This window comes from Temnothorax americanus, unplaced genomic scaffold (assembly GCF_048541705.1).
Source record: "Temnothorax americanus isolate GAGA-0224 unplaced genomic scaffold, ASM4854170v1 Scaffold39, whole genome shotgun sequence".
In the NCBI taxonomy this organism is placed as follows: Eukaryota; Metazoa; Arthropoda; class Insecta; order Hymenoptera; family Formicidae; genus Temnothorax; species Temnothorax americanus.
The window spans coordinates 84,457-103,800 of record NW_027509536.1 but is presented as its reverse complement, the minus strand read 5'-3'; the positions used below and the strand labels follow the sequence as shown (position 1 = coordinate 103,800).

At 35.1% G+C, this 19,344-nt stretch overlaps 1 protein-coding gene and 1 long non-coding RNA gene across 2 annotated transcripts in view; one reads left to right on the top strand and one right to left on the bottom strand.

The window, feature by feature from the left end:
* LOC143902241 (zwei Ig domain protein zig-8) overlaps positions 1-15,667 on the bottom strand; it is an 85,803-nt gene extending 70,136 nt beyond the window's left edge. Inside the window, exon 1 of the mRNA XM_077414974.1 lies at positions 14,809-15,667. The gene's annotated coding sequence lies outside the window, so the exon portion shown is untranslated. The remainder of the gene's footprint in view (positions 1-14,808) is intronic.
* LOC143902257 (uncharacterized) lies at positions 7,587-8,972 on the top strand. The gene is made up of 3 exons (XR_013258316.1): positions 7,587-8,304; positions 8,471-8,635; positions 8,797-8,972. It is a non-coding gene; the product is annotated as an uncharacterized LOC143902257 (long non-coding RNA).
* Positions 15,668-19,344: the final 3,677 nt, after the last annotated feature.

Sequence of the window (19,344 nt, the reverse complement as noted above, 5' to 3'; positions counted from 1 at the left end):
TAGATGTCAAATAGATAGAAAGAAAATTGGAGCTGCACATCGATTTTTCTGCGCAAAGAAAGAATCACGTTTCGACGCTTTCATTCTGAATGATGTAGTAATTAATGTGCATTAAAATAAGTGATTGTGTAGCAGTACAGTTGCATGAGTTTAATGTTTACGGAAAGGCTGCATCGTTTTTTATCACTTTTCCTTAATTATCCACGTATTTTGTAATATGTATATGTACCAAACTTTTCAGGCATTTAAAAGTACCAAAGTTAATTAACAAAGCGTAAAAGTTAAAAAAATACCGATATTATTTTTATCATATACAAATCCTTATCTACTTTTGTAAGGTACGTAATGAAATTTAAAATGCGCTTTAAACTACTATATTTAACTCAAGCATGTTTCATTTGTGAGAATACCTACATTAAAATAATTTACGGAAGAAAATTATGACGTTGCAGTTACTTTTCCATTGTACGTTTTTAAATTATCTTTATAAAGTATATGTCTTGAATATTCAGATATATACTGCAACAGTAAATTTGCAGAAAGAATTAATTTCTATATTCTGCAGAAATAACCGTATTAAAAAATTTCTATGCCGCGCTGTTTACAGCTCATTTAACATTAAGATTACCTTCGCAAAGCGTGCCCATAATACATTTGAAATTGTTCGCGTTACGGGTAATATTCGAGTGTATTATTGCGGAAAGGTATCCGAGCTGCGACATTACTTATATAAATTTCAATTTAATTTAACATGCAACCCGCAATCTCCGCGAAGTAACTTAACTTACTTTTCGTAATTTTCATATCCGTAGAACAAATATAAAAGTTATATAATAAGAAATTGTTAATTTCATCTTACTAATTTCGCGATTCTATTTTTGCGTTAGTATGTATAAGTTTGTTTGAAAACTAGAACATTAATCTGTCTATATGCACATAGCTAGTAAAAATGATGAGCATCAGCTAAGAGAATTCTCGTATTTTAACACTCGGATCGAGTGCGTCAGTTGTCTCATGCGGGTTAATAAATCTGGATGTTATTAAAATCTCCGAATCTAAAATTACTAGCGCGGAGTTTTATTTGAATAAAAAACTACAGCGTAGTTTTATTTCAATTCCGAAATAAATTTTCGAAAAATTAGGTCGCATCGAGACGATTCGTCAAAAAATATCATCCGCTTCGATCAAGTTACTGCATATACTCCCGTATACGTTTCTCCGTGCTTTAATTTTAATTACGGCTACGATTTAATCAATGGCGATATCAATATGTACGAAAGATTTATCGAGCAAGCCCGATGCTCTCGCCGTTGGCGAATGCAATGATAGCGAGCCCGGGATATGGAGCGTGCAGTAGCGCTGTAACAACATGAGAGAGTAAGCTCCATCTTCATTCCCGGGAAATTGAACCCGACGTAGTTCGTGCATTCGAGTGTCCTTCGGAAATGGCGTATCGCTTCGCGTTACATGCTGCGCTAATATTTTTTCTACGCTTACAGCCGGGGGAGAAATACCAGTTTCGCGAAGTCAAGATCAGACGGAATTACAAACGTCGTCATGTCGTGTCTCATTTCGCGAAAGCAAACAGAGAATATACGTGCTTCTCGCAAACATCAGGCATAAACAATGCAAACACAGCTTCGAGGAACTTGGCCGATATTGCGAAGAACGAATTATCCGTTGTGCGCCAATGCAAGTTCTAAAGTTACCATTCATCTTACTATGTTTATCTCATCAAATTATCCATCTTATCATCAATATTTTAATTTTTGCAAAATACAGATCTTTATAACTTTATTAAATTTTCATTGCAATTAGTGTTGTAATTCGGATTCATTTTGTAATTAACACAATAGTAACGATATCCTATATATTTCTCGAATATGATATCATTAAAATGTTATATACATCCAATAATTCAATTTGCATATTTTCGCTGTTACATACATCGTTATTTCCCCAATTTTCCCGAAAGTTTATGTTTCACTCTAGTTATGCACGCTATAGTCGTCCAACGTGACAATTAAAATAAAACAACAACGGAATATAACACTGACATTCCATTGTAGGTATACGGTCAAAGTTGGACTAGCTATACATTTCACTTTTTTTAAGAGTGTCGCGGCACCCGGATACGTCCGAGCATAATAAATTTTACCCTCTTTCGTCGTCCGGTTCTCCTTTACTTATGCTCCATTCGGGTATAAATTTTCGCGCGTACAATGAGAAGCGACCCACCCTTTCTCTCTCCCTCTCTCTCTCTCTCTCTCTCTCTCTCTCTCTCTCTCTCTTCATGAATATAAAAAGTCAGGAACACGTTCCGCAAGCTCGAATATTAGTGATTCCGCAACGCGGAAACACGAGAATCACAAGCAATTGAAGATACAGCCGCATCGCACAAAAAATGTTAAGTACACGCTAACAAAATTACCCTTAGCAATTGATTTTAATATTTTTTTTCTCTTTTATTGGTTAACTACACGTTAGTTACATCGAACATATCTCTCAAATTATTAAATGGCACACATTCATAATTTTGGGCTTAAGAACTTAATTCTATAGATTTAACACATATTCTCAATTAATTGTTAAATTTTTATCTTTCACCCAAAATGTTAATTATAAATAGCATAATTGAAACGAAGATATCGATATATTAGAATCGCTTGTCATTGTCATCGACACATGCTGGATATGAACAAACACAACACACTACTGACTGTTGCTGTAAAAGTGAAAATCATCATATCCATGCAATGTGCCATTATGTATTACCGATGTTGATGCTTCAGTGCATTTGATAAATTACATACAATATCGGGATATTTTTGTGTTTTATTAACGTGTAACAGCTAAGCATTAATCAACTCAACCGAAACTAGAAGAGATAGCCGCATTGCGCTTGTTAATATCGGTAATATTGCACACTACCGATACTAACACACATATGAGATTACAAAATAAATATAATTTAAGATCCTAAAATTCTTTTATGAGTAATTTTTTTCCATTAATTATATTATATTATTTAATTTGATATCACTTAAATAACACCTAAAAAATATTATTTTGTATTAAATAAGATATTTAATTATTTTTCTTCATTTTTGTGCTATTTAAAAATGACTAAAATTTGTGTTTCTTACTGCTCTCTGAAAACGACACGTATAATATTTTTAACATGATTAATCTTGGGAGTAATAAAATTTGCAATTTACGGAATATTTTAAATCGTCTTTCCTGCATTTATATCATTTTGAATTAAAACAAAAGATTTTTAGAATTCCGACATAGCCATTGATTCGCAAAAATGTAGTTGAAAATCTCGCATCGTTATTGTACTCGTATATTCGTTCCACTATTATGTTCGGCTATCGCTCGTTCCGCTTTAACGATTCCCTTGCCGCCTATGACCAACAGAAGGTTCATTCGCGCTTTGTTAGAATACATCATTTTTCTGACGCGATGCGCTTGTTTAAAAGTTTAAATCTTACGTTAACTTTTAAGAATCCGTGATTCTTTTTGGACATCTATGATAATTGCGCGAATACTTTTTAAGTAGGCAAAATATATAAGTTTGCGTGAACGATTAAAATTATATCAGCCGATGTGTCAGCATTTATAGCAGCCCTTTTGTCTGCCGCTGATAATGATCTGCCAGCAAGTAAGTATCTACAATGCAAATCACCTCTGCCAGAGACGGAGGAAATTAAACTGCACGATAACAATAACGGCTCGATAAGACCGGACTATTCGGAGTTTAGTTCGCCACAATGTAATTACGTTACGCGGACTCTGTACTCTCGCGCAGTGTTTCTTCTTCGATACTTTCTTATGACAATTAGAAGAAAGTTGCGTTCGGCTAACGAGATAGAGATTGCGAATTGCGGGTATAGGACGTGTTTCTCTGTGCGAGACAAAGGTACGTCTGCAGTAACAACTAGCATCGGGTCTCATCCGCAGACTTGCCGCAACTTCGGCGCCGCGTCCAGGAGGACGTTTAATTCAATGGGGCGGGAATAAGTAATGTACCTTTGACAAAGTCGTTCTCTCCCTACCTCGGGGACCGCGGCGCATCCCCGCGTCGTGCTTCGAGCAACGGAGCTTGATTATACAAAGACAGGAACAATTCCTAGCACGACGACGCGACGCGACGATTCCGCCCGCCTGCCTTGCTCCAGCCCGGTCGTTTTGTTTTATGAATCAGCGCTATAATCCCCACAGTGTATATTAATGATAATCTTTACCGTTTAATCGAGCCTTAATCCGGATTCTCCGCATTAGCAACGACGGTTACCTGTTCTTGCAAGTAGGAATACATGAATGAGTAAGTAATAGCCGGCCAATAATAGCTGAAACATTAGATTCACGAGATTCGATATTTCTGTTGAATAATTTTGATGATTTAATTGAGGAAAAAAATCGACTCTCTAATTATTCTAGTTGCATAATAATTGTGCATATAGAAGTAAAACTAACGATAAATGCACGTATTTACACTCAATTCAAGCGTGGTAGGCCTCTAGTGTTTCTTTTTCAAGAGCAAACAGTGCATGGTATATGAAAAGCTTAAGTAAATGTGTAAAGTTGCCGCGGGAAAGGTGCAAGCTATTAACATGATCCTCGTATTCGTATAACTTGTAGTATCTTTGTCAAAAATTTTAGTCTTTGTATAATAGCGATATTAAATATAATATATAATGGAAATTAGACTAATTGTAAGTTAAATCCTTTGTTAAAGATTCAGTCCAAATTGATTTGACGAGCCGCGAATGTAACATCGCTATTTCGAATATCCTGCGAATTCTATATGTCCTTTACATTATCGAGCGCAATATGTAATTAAATTAATTATATATTAACGTATTGAGAGAGAACGTATCGCATCAAATAAATTTAATATACAGCTCTGCGGTTAGACGTCAATTATGTTGCATTATTTTGAATGAATATCCTATTAATGTGTACTATTATATTAGCCGAAAGCAAATGATGTGTAAAACCAAGAGATATTAGAGGATTAAAAGATATGAGTATGTATGTATACGTACAAAATGTAAAGAAATTTCGAGTGAAAACATTTGGACAACTTTCTTGAGTAAAGCTAAAAACTTTCGATAATCGAATTACGGATTGTGCTCAAAGTACGCTCGCATTCGGCCGCTTTCCGCAAAATATATATGTGCGCAGGCTAGCATTTCCACTCGCTCGGAAATTATAGTCAGATAACAATGGAATATTACAATCCACTGAGCGAAGTTTCTTGCAGTGAGCGCGCACAACTAAGAAACATCATATCTCGAATTTACGATAATACCTTCATCAATTCACATTTGCCCAATTTATTGCATTTAAAAAACTTGAACGTTTTTATTCTGAAAATAATATTTATGCAACCCAATTACTCAATTGTTATTTGAGTTACGTAATTACGTGTCCATATTTTACTTAAACTCTAAATGGAATTTTATAAACCTGCATCACACCCTGAGACATATAATATATAGATACATTGTAACTAGCTATAATTTTGCGAAATAGCGATTTTTTCGGCGTGAGAAAATCATACTCACACGCTTTAAAAAATGCAGGAAGATAACATACAACTTCGCATATTCTCACATAAGCCGTATAAATATTACAGACGAATAAGCCATTACTCTTAATAATCTTTCTGTGAAGAATTGCAACGTCAGCTTCTGCAATTTTAATATGTTCAGCAAACTTTCATCGCGCCACGTTCCAGCGTGTTGTAATTTTTATCGTCACCTCCCAGCGGAATACGTTGCGTTTAAAAATTTAATATCACGACATACACGCGCAGTGTGCTCATCGACAGGATGCTCCTGTGCAAAGCAATCCCTGCTCTACTTTACTGGACGATGACTTCGCGACCTGATTTTCATTTCGATGTTTGAATGCGGGGTTATACGCAAAATATATCGAAATTACCGGAAATTACTTGTCGAACTGCATGCGAGAACTTTAATGCGCGTTCCTGTAATTTTGAATTAAATTTGCTGTTTAATATCAAATGTTACTTTATTAATTGACTAATGCTTAGCATACGGCAGAAAAACGTACTTAAACCAAAGAGAATTTTTTTCACGTGAAACATAATTTCGCGATAAATTTATTTTTGTGATAAATAGAAAAACAAATTTCTTTTTTATTTGTAATTTTTCATTCCGTTTATATTATCCGTATTCACATTATGTTATGTACATTAAGCACATATATATCCATCTACTATAAATTAACATTTGTAAAAATTTTGTGACCAATAGATCAATCATTGCGCGTATTTTATTATTTTTTCCTCTTAATAATAGAATGTCAAAAATTCGTAATACATATATTTTACAAATAAAACCCGTTATCGTCATTTTTTTATCGCACATCACATAACACCGATGAGAGCAGAAAAAGGTCTCTTCGTGATCTCTTATAATCACCGGTCTGACAGATAGCGACACGTCATGTAAAAACGGACCTCGTAATTCTTGTCGGTCACGTCACGACATTAGAAAAAAAAAAAGGAATTCTGGCAAAGGGTGGTATGCTATTATTGCTTCTCACTCGTGCCAGCGTGAAATGGAATTTTTTATGACGGCTGGTCGCACTCGTGTTGAGTGCGGAGAATGGACAGCAGGTCCTAATTCTGTCGAGAAACGCCGTAGCGGCTCGTTACACACACATACACACACACACACACACACACACACACACACACACACACACACACACACACACACACACACACACACACACACACACACACACACACACACACACACACACACACACACACACACACACACACACACAAGAGCGAGGCGCACGGAAATTAACGAAGACGAAAGAGAATGGCAGGGCACAGTCAATCATCTCCTCAAATATCTTGGCACTTCACGTTCGGGAAAATGAGGCGCACGGCACCAGTCTCGCGCAATTTGAATTGCGAAGCGTGCGCGCGTATCGGGAAACTTGAAAATAGCTTAATCGATCATCTTCTCATTCTGCATTACCTCGATTGTCACGCCGTAAGTTACTCGCTCAGTGACTCGATAACGTTTTGAATTATAATCGCGGAAAACGGTATCTATTGAAATGTGAAATCAGCAACCTCTAGTGGGTGATGATTAATCATAGTGAAACGGAATTACAAGATATGAGGATGTGCCTAGTGGAATTAGACTATTCATTGGAATTACTATTTGTAATTTTCATGAATCTATTTATATCATTAATAATATATTTTGTACATCAATAGACTAAAGATATTTCTTTAATCTATTAATATGTGTAAATAACATTTAATGTATTTTTAGAAAGAAGGGACGATTACGATAACTTCGGCCCCTTGAAATGTTAGTGGTTTTCGGAAGTGTTTTTGGCGATATAAAATAATGAAAAATGTTTACTTATATTCACGATTCATATAAGTATCTTTACAGATGTATAGTAAAAGACGCAGATATTATCTTTAAACGTTAATCGAAGGTATTCTAATCAAACCAATAACTAAATTAAATTAAGTTGCAAAATGTTTAATGTAATTAACATATTTTTTATGGTGCCTTCGATACTCCGACGATTATCAATTATTTCTACAACCGTGCAGAATATAATGATGTTCGCACTTAATAGCGGATATGTTCGAATTGAGTTTTGCATATTCATACCAATTTCACACGCGTTAAAACCACTAGCGAATCGAAGGGCAATTAGCAAAGTGGCCGAATATCGGTTGTGCATCTACCTCTCTAAGCGATTTGCATAACGCACGGCTAATCATAATCAAAGTAATTAATTGCGCCCTCCTCTCTCCTTCCCTCTCGTTCCTACACGATCCGGTCTCACAGACCGTCATCGGTATATGACCTGCGAAACAATTAGATCGCGATCCGGTAAAGTCCGGTTTGCCGTTATTATTAATTTAATTTGCATAACTGCTTTATACAGCGATTGCGTCGAATGGCCAGAAGCGTCTTTAACGCGACAATAGCTCTGAGAAGGTAATTAACATAACACATATTATATATGGAAATTGAATACTTAATAATTTAAATATATGACATTGTGACAATAAAAAAGTTGTATCTTGTCTCCATCAAGATACAACTTACGTTGAGAGGCAAATTCCTCTGATTCCACAGGCAACAATTAAAAGCCCCTGCCCAACTGAAAAGTCTTGTTGTAGCTGCAAAGAAAATTGTTCCATACGAATTTGTGGGTGCACGAAAAAAAACCAACAAATGCGGTCCACTGTATACATGTGATCATCAGATATGTCAAAATCAGGTAATATTACAATAAATCCTTATTCAGTCATACCTATACATTCCATCCTCGCACACACAAATATCCTAATAACCTATTTTATTGATATTTTAAAAATATCGTAGAAACTTGAGTTTTTATTGTTTATTGTGTTATTAATTAATCACTGACGTTCAATGGTATTCAGAAAGAAGAGGACAAATTAAGAAAATAATTGATAGAAAGGCAGGTCGTGCTTAATAAGACAGTCATAGCTTTAATATAAAATGAGGAACGAGAAGCAGCTACTCATGATCAATATCAACAATTGCTTAAAAAAAAGAACAAGAAAAAATAATCAAGCTTGAGAGAGGTAAGAGAACTTTTTTGTCTTGTTTTGTCCTGCTGCCTGATTATTGTGCAAATATTTAAATTTATTTTAAAATGCAATATAAATTTTATTTATTCTGATAGGGTTATTATGTTATTATTACGCATCTATTATATAAATTCTTTCTGTTTCCCCAAAATTAGCAGAGTATCGAGAAAGGGAAAGGAAACTAGAAAAGTTGCGACAGATGGAAAAACTGGTGGCTTTCCTCGAAGCAGAGGTAATATCCCCGTATGAAATAAACCTTAATGATGATTAACATTGTTAATAAACTCTGTTTTATAAGAATATTTTAACTCTATCTTTTTAAGACATAAAATTCAATCAATAATATTATAAATTACTTATTAACTCTTAATAGTAATAAGAAAAAGTTTACATATATAAAAGTTACGTATAATTACTAAAAAATAGTATTTCTATATATATAATATCTTTAAACAGAAAAATTACTGAAAAGTGATTTAATACATTATAAAAAAATGTCTAATAATTTGTGTCAAACAGAATTTAATTAATAATTTATTCAAAATTCTATAAACATTCTTATTCTAAATATCGAAGACAAATAATAGGTATATAATTGATGCGTTTCTCTAGATTTTTCATTGTATTAAGCGGATTCTTTCTATATCCTTTATTATAACGTAAAAAACTAAAGAAAAGATTGATAATATTAATATAGTAATTTATTATATAATTGATTGATTGCAGAATAAATGTTATTATATGCATCTTGTAATTTTTTTATTCATAACAAGTTTAAAATATTGATAATTTTTTATAATGTGCGTTGTAATTTTTATAATAACTATAACACACTGTAATGTGTAGTTATATCGTTAGCTTTCAATAAAATATAAACAATTTGTGATTGGTTGCAGCTCTTCATGATCAAGTAAAAGAGACCAAGATTTTGTATTTTGATATCTAGGCCGAACTTCACGTAAATTATTATGAAAACGTTCAAGAACGCGCGAATAATATTCACCGTCCATTTCAACGTCATATCCACCCGGCCCGTATTCCGTAAAAATTTTTTTATAAATTAATTCTTCCCAATCGAAATAAGGGGTATGAAACCACCACTCATATGTAAAGCGGCTTTTTGCTTATCTCGATATATTTCGAAAAGTAGGTATTCGAGATATCAAGAAGGGGAGGCAACTTGATAACTGGCCTTTCGCATTTTAATCCGTAATTCTTGCTAAGTATTCTAAAGTGCGTACATTTTGAATATCATTATTTAAAAGTTGTGCAAATTAGAAATTTGCACTTGGCTTCCTCATAGAGGAAGTGATGTCTAATACACAATGGCATCAAAAACTCAAATACAGCGGTTGATTAGTTTTATATGCGAGCTATATATGCTTAAGCTTTATATGCGAGCAAAATTATGGACCTTCGATCGCGTATAAAGCTGGATCTAATCAATCAAATCTTAAAAAACTATAGGGGTAGAAAAGACTGAAAAATATAATAAAATGAGAAATTGATTGATATCTCCAAATTTGCGGAAGTTAGAGCAACCATGGACATTTGTAAAAAAATTCAAAATTTAAATTTAAAAAAAAAAAACCCATTGATTTATTATTAGCAATTTTTATTAACTCTATTATATTCTTCAGTTCTTTCTACCCCTATATTTCATATATAATTCGTTAAGATTTGGTTGATTAGTTCTGGAGTTATAGAAATTTCGGTAAATTTGGCACATACACACATGCACATACACACACATACACACATGCACACATACATACATACATACATACATACAGACATTTTTTAAAATTACAATTTTTCGACGTTTTAGAACATTCTGAACACGTTCAGAAAAACAAAGAAAAATTTTTTTTTACGAAAACAAAGCTTTCTTTATGAGGAAGCAAAATCTAAATGTTTGAACATTTTCATATACATATAATTTAATCCAATATTTTAAAATATTCTTCCTGCCCGGCTGTATAAAATTTTAATTGTATAAGAAATTTATCGCCGTTTTCTATATCAATATTATAATTCTTATCATCTCGCTTGAAAATCTGAGAAAACAATTCATAACCACAATAAAAACATCTATAACATATTTTGTTTCAAATAGTCGAAAACTAATTTATTTGTCATAGAATATCAATACGTGAAAATCGAGGTTTAATAAAGTCACCTACAATTTTCCACCAGCGCGTTGTCTGCGTTTTCAAAATATTAAATCATTAATTGCTTCTACAGAAGGGTTTCATTCTGCAGCGTGTGGGTATATAAAAAGCCGTTCAAAAATTTTTTCAAATAAATATAAATAAAAGCATATATAACAATGTTTGTTTCCAACATATAAAATAAAAAAATATAAAGTTTGCAGTACTTGCAGTACTTCCTTTACGCCACCTCTCTAATTAAATTGTTTTCCAGGAATTGATCTTATCAAAATTATTAATTCAATTAACATACGATTCAATTAATCACAAATTTTTTTCCGCGCTTATGCTTCTAGTATAGCCTATTGTTATTATCAGATAACTGCGCATCAAAAGAACCCTCACTTTATCTTTGTTTTTTCTTTCTTTTATTTCGTAAATCGATTCATTTCACGCTAGAAATGGTAACGAGCAGAGCACGTAATGCAAGTGATTAAATCGTTTCAATGAAGAATCGCTGACACCCCAAATGCCACGCAACAAGCCGATAATAGGTGCCTGTTAATTACTCGTTTTAACAAGTCCGCTGCGCGCCGCTGATGGACTCGCAACATCCACCGGGACGATTCGTTATACGGCATCGCTCGGGGAAGGCCGTCCGACGGAAAAATTCTACGCTTAACACCAAAGCTGCGTTATCGAACGAAGCTGCGCGTAATCTCCACGACTGACTCTATTGTGTCAGAAAATATTGCCCGTTTCTATGGCACGGACCGCGACACGCGTACACCGAAATGACACAGAGAAACGCGATCGATGGACAGTAAAATTCACGAAATTACGTCTCGCAAATAGAGATAAGTAAAATTGTAAGAATAGCTTATTTCGCGTGTTCACCACAACCTAAATCCCATGCACGTATCGCAGATGTGACAATAGTCGGGGTCTCATAAAACTTCCTTTCAAACATTACCTTTCGATTCATTGTTAAATAGATATTAAAAGATAAATATTACCAATTTGAGTTAAATAACATTTTAACTGCCATGTTTGTCAAAATTTATTATTTTAACTTCATTGGTTTATAGTTACATTAACCATATATTGAATAAGAGTATTGGCGACCTATAAGAATAATTAAATAGTACGGAGAATAATGCTACGTGCAACTTTTGTGGATTAATGTGCTAATTAGTAATCCGATCCGCCTTAGTCTACTCTATATATTTTTTAGGCAGAAATCGGTAACTCTTTCACCAATCTTCGCGAAATTCAAAACAACCTTCCTTTAATGATATACGTTCTATATATAAGATTACATATATAACTTGTACAATTTTTAGGCAAAAATCGATAACCCCTTCACCGATCATTGCCAAATTCAACACCAACCTACCTTTAATGATACTCGCAATTTATCCATAAAAAAAATTAAGCTCGATATCTCAAAATTTGTTGAAATTAGAGCAATCTTGTAGATTCTTTTAGATAGAAATTGGTAACCCCTTTATTATTATTTTTATTAATTCTATTATATTCTTCAGTTTTTTTACCCCTATTTTATATATAATTCTCTAAAATTCGGTTAATCAATTCTTGAGTTAAATCTTGTAGATTCTTTTAGATAGAAATCAGTAACCCCTTTATTATTATTTTTAATAATTCTATTATGATCTTCAGTTTTTTACCCCTATTTTATATAATTCTTTAAAATTTGGTTAATCAATTCTTCAGTTATAGAAATTTTAGTAAGTTTGGCTGTTTTTTTAACAGAAATCAGTAACCCCTTTATTAATGACAATTTTTATTAATTTTGTTATATTCTTCAGTCTTTTCTACCCCTATTTCATATAATTCATTAAGATTTGGTTGATCAATTCGGGAGTTACAGAAATTTCTATAAATTTGGCACAGTCATACATACATACATACATACATACACACATACCGACATTTTTTTTAATGCAATATTTCGACGTTTTAGAACACTCTGAACATATTGACATTAAAAAGAACAATCTTTTCTTTGGTTTCTTCTACCCCTATTTCATACATAATTCATTAACATTTGGTTGATTAGAGCCAACTTTATACGCGATCAAAGATTCATATACAAATTTACGAAATACAAAGCTTCCTCTATGAGGAAGCAAAATTACTCGAATTGAGTATAATTTGATTGCGGTATGTTCTTTACGTTTTGTTCCAATGTTAAAACAAACCTTTCACACATTTGATTAAATATTATGTTATATTCACAATCCCAATTATAAATAGATTATAAATAGATATACGTCAATGTATTAAATATCTTATCTTTAGAAGAAAAAATATTAATTACTATTAGTGGATGCAACGTCAAAATCAATTGAGAAAAATAGACTAATTATTGCTTGAACTTTAAAATATATTCGTGCCGAAAGTTGTCTCTAAAATTTATATACGCTCAAACAAAATAAAAGTGCAGGTAACACTCATGCACTATGATCAATTGAAGTTATATTATACCGGTTTGAACATTTTAATCACGTTTCTCTCTGCATGACTAATTTCAGTAGTGCATCATACGCAAAGTCCGTAGGCAAACAAAACGCTAAAAACGTGGATCTAAACTCGACTCGATAAGGTAATCGATTAGCTTTGAACATTTTTATTGCGCAAAGCGTCCGAGAGCCGCCGCGCCGTCCAATAAAATTCCTTCCGCAAAAGATATAAGTTGGAGGAACGCATTGCATATTCAGCGTATACAGTCGATTGCATATTCGGAACCGAAATTCGCACGGCAAGCGGCGTCGCTGATAAATTGTATTGCGTTTTTCGTCCTGGAGTGCAAATCGAGTCCGTCGACGTTGTCGTCTCCCGCGCTCGCTCATCATCGTGCAATAACGCCGTTGCGCGGAAATAACGTAAAATTCAATTATAAGATCGAGCAAAAATTTCCCATTGCTGTTTCCGCAGATAAATATTATTGCTCGCCGTTCGCGATAACGCAATAATGCGTATTTCAATCTATCAGTCGGCACGTCGCCGCCCCGTCGGCGAGCACCGTTCTATTGAGAGTTCTATTGTTATTATTATGCCAAAACGCTACCGAAATTATTGCTGTTATTGTTGCGTCCTTTTAACCACAAGCGTCATTAATTCTTCATGTGGATACGTCCACATGCCTTTCATTGTATGATTATTAGTACGATATATTTGGCACAACATCAATTCCGCTCCCTCTGTTTATTAGCTCCCACTGAATACGCTTTAATACAATTAGTCTTAAAATACATCCAATTTCACAAAGGAACGACATGCAAAATTCAATAAGATTTAATTTAATTAGTTAAATAAAGTTATACTAAATTTTATAAAATTTACTCTATACTGATCACAGAATGAAATGATTGTAAATCATGAGAAAAGCGTACTAATGTTAGCACAATTACAGAGAGAATTGATATAGTATCAAAATTGAAAATCTGTTTTATAAATTCCGTAAATTATGAACGCGTTACTTAAAGATTTAATATTGTAACGAGCATTAAAATTTTGTTTTAATACGTAAAGGATAATTAGGAATCGACTTATTTGGTATGTTTATTTAGAAATTTAATTTAAAGATATTTTTCACTCTTTTTTTACTTTAACCCGTTTTTACTTCCAATCAACTTCCTAAGAGTTCTCTCTACAAGAAAGAAAAGTTCAACAATAAAAGCGTATAAGTATAAAATATAGAGCTATTATTTTTATGGACAAAACATATTAATTGTAAACTTATTACTTATTAATTAACTTATTAATTATAGCCACGATAAAATGGACTCGGCTAAGGGATTTGGTCAATGGCTGAACGTTCGTCGCACCATTCAAAGGATTACTCAAAGATTAAATCCCGCTGTAGGACGGTAGGACCGCCGTAGACACGCCTCTTTTTAAAAAACATCTCGTACGTTCGCTTCACAAAGGGATTCGATAGTATACGTATCGGTACACACCGATATAAAAGAAACGGATATGAATTTCACTTACGGATCTCGGAACTACACTTTTCGGACACGGCGAATTTCCTGGAGGGCGAGATCGCGTCCCTGCGCCGTGTACTCAAATCCGGACACAGCATCCAAATCGCCGCTGGGAAACACACTGCGATTCTCCTCGACTCAAACAGAGAGACCTGGACCGTTCGTCGTGATGCGAGTCATTCCACGCGCACTTTTACGCGCCGTTTACCGCAATGACGATGACACGCACGCAATGCAGTCACTTCTGGTTCCGCGAACCTCGCGACAGATCAGCTCCTCGTCGAGGACGCGGCACTGCTTATCCGAGTCGCGAAAATTGGTCCCGGGAGTAAACGCGCATCCGCGCCCACATTCTCTCCGTCATCACGCCGCGATCAGTCACCTTGATGATCGAAGATCACCATCGATCGCCGAAGAACAAACGTTTTCGCTCGAGCGCGAGAAGTCCCTCGGCGTGGAAGTCACTAACCCGTCAATCGTTTCTCGTTCGCGACCGCGACAGCGCGATCCACATTTTAACGAATCGATCGGAGCACTTTCCCGATACACTGTTGCATTCGTAAAATGCGCGCACGAGATCGTCGTCGTTGATCGTCGTAATAAAAAAAAATTACTCGTTGTTTTCGACAAATTCGAAATCGCAGTTCGATGGGATTCGTGATTCGATTCGCGAAGAATTCCACCGCCGAAAGGTAAACTAGAAAGAGCGGACGATATATTTCCTTTCGATCAGTGCCGAACCGGTGACAAATTGAACGCCGACGAGCGGAGATGACAGCGCACGACGACGACGACTATAGGGTGGAAAGAGGTGACAAGCGAGTGCGTGTAAATTCAACGATCGCGAGGCACGAGCGGCACGTCGTGACGTTGGCAAGCGACTAACCTCCGAGAGCCGCTCTGCACCCCCGGACGTCCGCGCATGCCCCCTACCTTAAAGAACGCACCCCCGCCATCGCATCGTCGCCGCGGACTCGCCCCCCCCCCGTGTGCAGCCACCTTCCCCGAAACCGCGCGTTGACTTCATCTTTTTTGACGAGGAAACCACTACTCTCTTTTCTCGCCACCCTTAAGGGTCATCCATATAGGAATTGCCCGTAGTGGCCGTGGAAGCCAAGGCTTGGCCGAAGCTATGGCGCTCAATCATTGGCCAAGAAATCTATCAGCCAATGTTGGCTCATCATTGGCAATTTACAGGTTGTTGAATAGTCAGGCGTTACAACGAAGGCCGACACTTGGCCAACGTAAAGCAGTCAACTGTCGGCCCGAGTTCTGTCTGGTTCTGTCAGTTAGTATTCGACCATACGGATTGGGTGGTTTTGTACCGGAAGATTTAGATGAACCGATCGTCGTGGATCTGCTGGCGTTGACGCCCTCGTCGACGAACAAGTGCGGGACTGTTTCGCCCGATGATCCAATGCCAAAAATTACGGAAGAGCAACAAGTAGGTAAATAACTGACTGCTTACTCAAACCAATGTATTGCAAAATATTATTTTTCAATTTATTTAAATGTTTATTTTAATTTTTTAACCTAAATAAACTTGTTTTCTTGCTTAATTGACATCTACATTCTTTTTGTGCGTGTTTCCTTGATGCGTCTTTATAGGCTTAGATCCTTTTCGACCTCCGAGAATTATACCCCGCCAAGGCCTTCAAAATCAATTTCCGATCCAAGGAGATATCTCTCTCTCTCTCCCTCTCTTTCTTTTAACTGACCTGAAAATCCCTTTTACATCGTGCTTCCAGGAGTACGGGGAAATAGACAAGACGGAAATTGTAAAATACATCCGCGGCGTATAATCGTCGTGTTTTCATCTCGCTCTATCAACGATACATTGTCTTATTTATCACCTGGTGTAATACTCCGAAATGACATCTGCGCGGAAATTATATTCGCGTATGTAGATCGCGATTAACGCTCGGATGGAACTTGTCATTGTTATTTCAAGAGATAGAATTAATATTTATTACCGTAATTATATTTGATGCTATATGTTTCATCCTCGTGTTTATTTCCACATATTATAATTTTAAATAATATAAAAATTACAGTCCGCTGGAAGAAAATGACCGTCTGCAAGTGTACATATGCAGGTGGGATATGTTCGGAAAAGACAAAATGCGGCTGCGTCAAAAAAAAAACCCAACTGTACAAACAGTTGCAGTTGCAACGCAACAGTCTCTCTCTCTCTCTCTCTCTCTCTCTACGGAACTATGTAAAAAATCGTTTATTAGTTTCGCGGCCGAACTATGGAACAGCTTACCACAAGACCTGCTTAATGCCCCCACAAAGGGGATTTTCAAGTGCGACTTATTTAAATATCTACTTAACACACAGCCACAAGTTCAGTAATAGCGATTCTTCTATTTTGTTATTTTTTTCCCTCTTTTTCTCTATTTTTTTTCTCTCGTTATAGATATACTTATTTTTTGTTATTGTTATGATTTTAGTCATTTTGTATTCTATTTCTTTTGTATATGCGCTTGAGGGGAGAAATCCCGGAGCGCCTAATAAATAGCGATTCATCATCATCATCATCATCTCTCTCTCTCTCTCTCTCTCTCTCTCTCTCTCTCTCTCTCTCTCTCTCTCTCTCTCTCTCTCTCTCTCTCTCTCTCTCTCTCTCTCTCTCTCTCTCTCTCTCAGAATCGGGTAATATTAAATATTTAAAAAAATATTCGTAAAAAGAAGCTGAAATTTCATATTAGTACAGTGCATCCAGAGTGGAGAAACGTGTAAGTATACATTAAAAAAAAAATCTATAATATATATCTACATGCGGCAAATCTAATACCAATATAATTTTATTGCAGACTTCCCAATAAAGGACGTTACCTATCATGGGAAATTATATACAATTTTCATTTTTTAAATCATAATATATATATATAGTATATTTAAAAAAAAATATATATATATATATCTATATATAATAAAAATTTTCTTGTATATTCTCGTATTTGAAAAAAACACTTATCTTGGTGGGATCGAACTCGGGACCTCTGGATCGTGATCTAACTGCCTTACGTGGTAGACTACTTATTAATTTGATGTAAGTGTTATATATTATAACCACAATACTATTTTTTGAAAAACAAAGGAACAGCTCATACAGATTTTTAATTAAATAATAAATTTAACCCATAGCGATAGCGATAATGAATTCGATCATCGTGAAAAATTTCAATGAGGAGGCGCATCGGCGCCAAATCAGTCGCGGGAAAGAGAGGCTAAGAGAGATCCTAACGTAAAAGAACTTTTCAATCTCTTCTCGTAGTCCTGCAAAGGATGAAAGGATCTCGTAAATCGTACGATTCGATTTACGTCTTTCTTCAGAGCCCAATGTTTCTGCTCCCCCTCCCTTCCTGAGCGCTCACGAGCGAACTAGGAAGCCCCCGGTGCCTTCGGCATGTTTATTCAATTCCTCCTAAAACATAAAGACCTATTCTGTAACCATTTTCACCTCGCATATCTTTTATCTTCGAAATTGAGTTATTTTTACGAATATTTTTATCATACTATTATATATTTAATATTACCCGATTCCGTGTGTGTGTGTGTGTGTGTGTGTGTGTGTGTGTGTGTGTGTGTGTGTGTGTGTGTGTGTGTGTGTGTGTGTGTGTCACGCGAAGGTAAAGAGGGTAAATTAGTCCTAGACATTAACTTTAACGAAAGTAAACGCGCTCTCAAGTACAAAATATCCTTAAGACAGCTAAAGCACTATTTGGCCATTTTCAGTTGACTATATAATATGCGAAACACTTTAAATCGATTAAAAATCTTTAAAGGAGCAGCTCTCTCTTTTATTTGCATTATATCTAATTTTTGTAAACTAAGAATAATTTAATTGATCAATTTCTCACATACAATAAATCCATCATTAAAAGATTTTTATGATGCAATTTTGTTAATATTTCTAAAAAAGCGCGCAATGTAAATATAAACGGTGCAAGATTAGATTTTTATCGACTAACGAATACCGACAGCGAATGTAATTTAATTTATAATTACGAAAAGAGATATTTCTTATGTTAATCCTTGTAAATTTACATTAATTTTCTTCCAATTGAATTCATTTTTTCTGTGATGAGAGATTATGGTCGCATATTAAAACAGAAAAATCTGTTATCTCAATTTTATAATATGCAAGTGACGTTTGACCTATAGTGGATAGATTCAAAGACTAGTATTTAACAAGAATTAGCATCTAATTTGCAAGTCTGCATTTATAAATGCGTTTATTAGTGTCAGCTTTTCATTAGCTTTTACAAATTATGCAACAGTACGATAAATCGTCTTTTCACAATGAAGTTTTATCGTATTTTCTCGTGATAATGGCACTTCTTTGTACGGCGGGGCTAAATTTAAGAGAAATGACCGACCCGTCAGATATAGGAGACAAGCAGCAATATGTGGAATACACTTCATATCATGGCCGCGGTTACAATAGAATAACTTTAAAGAGATATTTAACAATTCATTTTGTTGCAATCGCGCGATGTAAAATGATCTGGGGTTTTAGTCAAAGAGAACTAGGACG